The following is a 6,198-nucleotide window of genomic DNA, read 5'->3' as shown; positions in this document are numbered from 1 at the left end:
CGTACCTGCTCCACTGAGCACGAATGACTGCGTATAAACACACGACTCAGAGAAGACGGGACGCAGTATACACCGCGCTGATACCCATCTAATTAGAGGAAGAGGTGAGCTTTATGCTGACAGGTAAAAAACAAAGGTAAAACCATTCATGTGTATGGTTAGGGTGGGTATAGCATGGCCTATTAGGTTTTTTTTTCTAGAACTATACTTTCAAGACCTGTTTGTGTATGTAACACAAGTATTCAAAAGGCTAACTACGACTGGACTAAGCGCAGTGCTACTGAGCTCTACCATTCTGCCATCTTACTCACGTTTCAAAACATCTTCAGCTTCTAAAATGAATAAACCAGATGTGTGTGCAGATAAACGGGACTTAAATGAACTTCACCACGTCACAGTTCCTATAGTTAGGCACTACAACTGAACAGCTGGATAATTACATGTATTACATCTATAGCCTACAGAACTACTTCCGCTTGTACGTTTTTATTTATTTGTTTATTTTTTATTTACTGAATTTATTCAAAGCAGCATATAATGAATAATTGCAGTGATAATAAAGGTATTAAATCTGTACCGAGGACAAATACATATCGGTGTTAAGTGAAATACAAGTAAAGATTTTAACATATATCAACGTGAGAAGTTATCAGTACACGAAAATCTCCGTATTCGTAACACTTATTGTATATAATTGACATAAACGGAATCCAGTGAACAAAGTATTTTGCATTGCAATTAAATATAGGCCTTGTTATGCCTACCAAAATTCCCGGCATTTAAATTTGTATAATACTCCGACAAAAGAAAGATACAATTTGGAAAAACACTCATCAATCTTAAAAGATAATTTTGTCACAGTAAGAATTTAGTCTTTGACGTTTCTGTGGGAACTGTAAGTGAGCTTTGTTCTACAAAATAATTGAGAACATATACGCGATGACGTAAAACGTATATTTCCATGACATTATTGATAATTGATTATCTGTAACTAATTCTATACTCTCGCGAAACTATATTGCAACTTATCTGCCAGATCATGACAAGTCCTCACAAGGGCTATCAGCACAGAATGACTGTCAACCATCTACACGATAGATAGAAGTCAATATAATTATTTGATTAGTGTGCTATACCATACTCAAAATTATTTCTTTGACAGCAGTCTGCATTATGGTGGGAGGAACCACGGTGTCTGAGCAATCTGTCTCGACGTATTACATCATTAGTAAGAGGTGTTGTGATCATCAGGTGCGCATCTGTTTCTCCATATCCGCGTTGACGGTAAATATTAGCATACCAAAGTATGGATAAATGCCCTTAAACTAACAAAGAAGGCCTGCTGTTCCTTCTTTACAACAAATGTAAAACGGCTTTTCTTAAAAAACTAAACAACGAGAGGCAGGCATAATATAGTTGCTCGGTAACATGTTAATTATTCAATGTTTCTAACGTGCAACAACTGTCAATTTAAGCTGGTGTAAGATAAGTTAAGGCCAGCCACTCCTTTGTGCCTAAATGTAAGCTTATACGATCGATGAACATGTGCTAAAATAATACTTTTAACGATCTGATAGACCTAGAATTAAAATCAGAAATATCAGGGCAATGCCTCCAAATCACTGTTGTCTTAAAATGTTTTTATATATTTATTTACGTCTTTATTTATTTATTTGTTAGATCATTATGTACGCATACATGCTGATGTACTCAACGAAACCAGCATGCGAAGTAATCAAACTGAAAATCGGTCGGAGACCTATAATAATGTAAATAATGTAGGTGATCTAATTGAGCGATCAATACGTTGAGGTGCAGACGTATGTTTTTATAATAACCAGTCTGCTACATTTGCATGTGTTATTGTACGTTTATCAGGGAACATTTCAGATCAACTTTTGTGTCAGTCTTGTCTAAATACTTGTCTTGATGTATGTATTTCTCTCCCCTTTTGCTTCTGTCTCAGCACAATTAGAAAATGTCCATAGTATGTAGAGAGACAGGGAGCCCTCGCTGGTTGAGAGGACAAACATCAACATGTTGGTAGTTCTTAACTCACTGGGACGTCTCTCTGCACTTAGTTGTCTTTTATTTTGTGGCTTTGAATATACATAAGTTTGTCAGACATTTGGATTAGAATGATTGGCGTTCAACGCCTCACTTTGCACCAAATGAAGTTTAAACACGACTATGTACAAATCTGCACATCCGCTACGACATGTATATCATTGGTATCAAGTTGTGGCGTCAGTGTACAAAAATGACACAATTTGTGTACACCTATGAATGAACATTTTTTGTCACACTCCTGCATAGAACTCGTACACTGTGGCTTCAGAGAGTATTATATGGTAATGACTGTCCCTGTATGAACTTTCCTACATGTGATGAACTTTCCCCACATGTGATGTACAAAACAAAAAACAAAAAACACCCCCCCCCCCCAAAAAAAAAAAACAACAAAAAACCAAAAAAAAAAAAAAAAAAACCAAAAAAAAAAAACACAGTCATGAATTCTGGCCATATTTCTCCGCGTACGGTTTTTCTCCTTCTACATATAAAAAGTAAGAAACTAAAAGCTTTATTACAAATTTAATAAATTTTGCGTGTAATACTTTCAGTAAAGACGAAGTGGAAGGATAATGTACAAAAGCAACAAACCAAAGCGACTGTCTTAAGCATATGTGAGTGAAAAAGTGTTGATCGTGGCCAGTATTCGGCAGGCCAGTGTGCTGTTTGGATATCTTTAGAAAGAGAACTGCTGAGATTTGGGAAACAATCAGTGTATACTCCTGCTTTATCTTAAAGTAATCTTCAGTCACAAAGCACCCTAAATGCAGTCTGTAATCCTTGTCTCCAATCTTCTGGGAAATGTTAGGGATTGTTGCTGATGAAGCCGAAGGCAAGTATGCCGCCCTGCCCGAGCCATTATACTGATACGGGTCAACCAGTCGTGGCACTATCCCCCCTTCATGCTGAACAACTCTTTTAAAGTCTTAGGTGTGACTCGACCCAGGAATAACCCTGGATCTACCGCTCCAGAAGCGGACGCTCTACCAACTATGCTATCCGGGCCGGTCCCCGTAACTGTTATAAGCGTTCTTCATGTAGTTCTGCATGGCACACTGCATCATGTAGTGCTTCATGACACACAGCATCATGTAGTGCTTCATGACACACTGCATCATGTAGTATTTCATGACACACTGCATCATGTAGCGCTTCATGACACACTGCATCATGTAGTGCTTCATGACACACTGCATCATGTAGTGCTTCATGACACACTCTGCATCATGTAGTGCTTCATGACACACTGCATCATGTAGTGCTTCATGACACACTGCATCATGTAGTATTTCATGACACACTGCATCATGTAGTGCTTCATGACACACTGCATCATGTAGTATTTCATGACACACTGCATCATGTAGTGCTTCATGACACACTGCATCATGTAGTGCTTCATGACACACTGCATCATGTAGTGCTTCATGACACACTGCATCATGTAGTGCTTCATGACACACTGCATCATGTAGTGCTTCATGACACACTGCATCATGTAGTGCTTCATGACACACTGCATCATGTAGTATTTCATGACACACTGCATCATGTAGTATTTCATGACACACTGCATCATGTAGTGCTTCATGACACACTGCATCATGTAGTGCTTCATGACACACTGCATCATGTAGTATTTCATGACACACTGCATCATGTAGTGCTTCATGACACACTGCATCATGTAGTGCTTCATGACACACTACATCATGTAGTATTTCATGACACACTACATCATGTAGTATTTCATGACACACTGCATCGTGTAGTGGTTCATGACACACTGCATCATGTAGTATTTCATGACACACTGCATCATGTAGTGCTTCATGACACACTGCATCATGTAGTGCTTCATGACACACTGCATCATGTAGTATTTCATGACACACTGCATCATGTAGTATTTCATGACACACTGCATCATGTAGTGCTTCATGACACACTGCATCATGTAGTGCTTCATGACACACTGCATCATGTAGTGCTTCATGACACACTGCATCATGTAGTATTTCATGACAAACTGCATCATGTAGCGCTTCATGACACACTGCATCATGTAGCGCTTCATGACACACTACATCATGTAGCGCTTCATGACACACTGCATCATGTAGTATTTCATGACACACTGCATCATGTAGTGCTTCATGACACACTGCATCATGTGCTTCATGACACACTGCATCATGTAGTGCTTCATGACACACTGCATCATGTAGTGCTTCATGACACACTGCATCATGTAGTATTTCATGACACACTGCATCATGTAGTGCTTCATGACACACTGCATCATGTAGTGCTTCATGACACACTGCATCATGTAGTGCTTCATGACACACTGCATCATGTAGTGCTTCATGACACACTGCATCATGTAGTATTTCATGACACACTGCATCATGTAGTATTTCATGACACACTGCATCATGTAGTGCTTCATGACACACTGCATCATGTAGTGCTTCATGACACACTGCATCATGTAGTATTTCATGACACACTGCATCATGTAGTGCTTCATGACACACTGCATCATGTAGTGCTTCATGACACACTACATCATGTAGTATTTCATGACACACTACATCATGTAGTATTTCATGACACACTGCATCGTGTAGTGGTTCATGACACACTGCATCATGTAGTATTTCATGACACACTGCATCATGTAGTGCTTCATGACACACTGCATCATGTAGTGCTTCATGACACACTGCATCATGTAGTATTTCATTACACACTGCATCATGTAGTATTTCATGACACACTGCATCATGTAGTGCTTCAAAACACACTGCATCATGTAGTGCTTCATGACACACTGCATCATGTAGTGCTTCATGACACACTGCATCATGTAGTATTTCATGACAAACTGCATCATGTAGCGCTTCATGACACACTGCATCATGTAGCGCTTCATGACACACTACATCATGTAGCGCTTCATGACACACTGCATCATGTAGTATTTCATGACACACTGCATCATGTAGTGCTTCATGACACACTGCATCATGTGCTTCATGACACACTGCATCATGTAGTGCTTCATGACACACTGCATCATGTAGTGCTTCATGACACACTGCATCATGTAGTGCTTCATGACACACTGCATCATGTAGTGCTTCATGACACACTGCATCATGTAGCGCTTCATGACACACTGCATCATGTAGCGCTTCATGACACACTGCATCATGTAGTGCTTCATGACACACTACATCATGTAGTGCTTCATGACACACTGCATGTTAACCTATGTGTTTATGAATTGCTGGACAATTCTTCTCACTGTGTTTTTACTAAATTATGTTCATGGTGATGTTTTGTCCACTGGATTGTCGTTTAATTACAAGTAAATTCATTAAATTCGTGATATGGCGTACACAAATGGGGTGGGGTGTTAAGTGAGAGGTGTGGATCTGCCTCCTGAAATGCGTGGAAAACTTCAGGAGGAGTTGCGTTGACAAGTTGTTATTTATAAAATCCAGATTTTACCTCGAGACAGTCATAACTTGGAAAATAATTCACAGAATGAAACCACACATATCCATATTCTTTATTTCCCCCAACACACCACCAATGCCTCAAGAATATTGATTGAGAACTACAGGAGTTGCGTTGATAATCTCTCATCCAAATTCCATCTTCAAATGGTGATAACTTAAAACTTAATTCTCTGAATTAAACCAAATATGCTCATTCAGATCAACATATTATAATCAACAAGAAAATCAAGTGAAAACTGTATTAAATTATTGGTAAGCTCTTATTTTATTCGTCTAGATTTTTTGTTCAACTTTAGGAGTAGTTGTGTTGATCAGAAAAAAACGGACCGAGAGACAGGCCTACAGATGTGCAGACCGACAGGGAGATGTGCTGCGGCGATCGCCTCCCCTCAATTTATGCCGGGGGATAAAAGTGGGGGGAAAATCAAGCAACATTGTGGCAAATCTCATCATATGAATTACGGAGTGAGCATGTATACCAAATTTCAACAGTCTGATTTAATTAGTTTTTGACATCATAAAAGTACTGCCACCAAAAAACACATGAAACATCCAAAAGTCCAAAGTTTGCAATATGTAGATAAATTCAAATAATTAA

Source organism: Liolophura sinensis, chromosome 1 (genome assembly GCF_032854445.1).
Source record: "Liolophura sinensis isolate JHLJ2023 chromosome 1, CUHK_Ljap_v2, whole genome shotgun sequence".
NCBI lineage: Eukaryota > Metazoa > Mollusca > Polyplacophora > Chitonida > Chitonidae > Liolophura > Liolophura sinensis.
Note: the sequence above shows the minus strand (reverse complement) of the source record.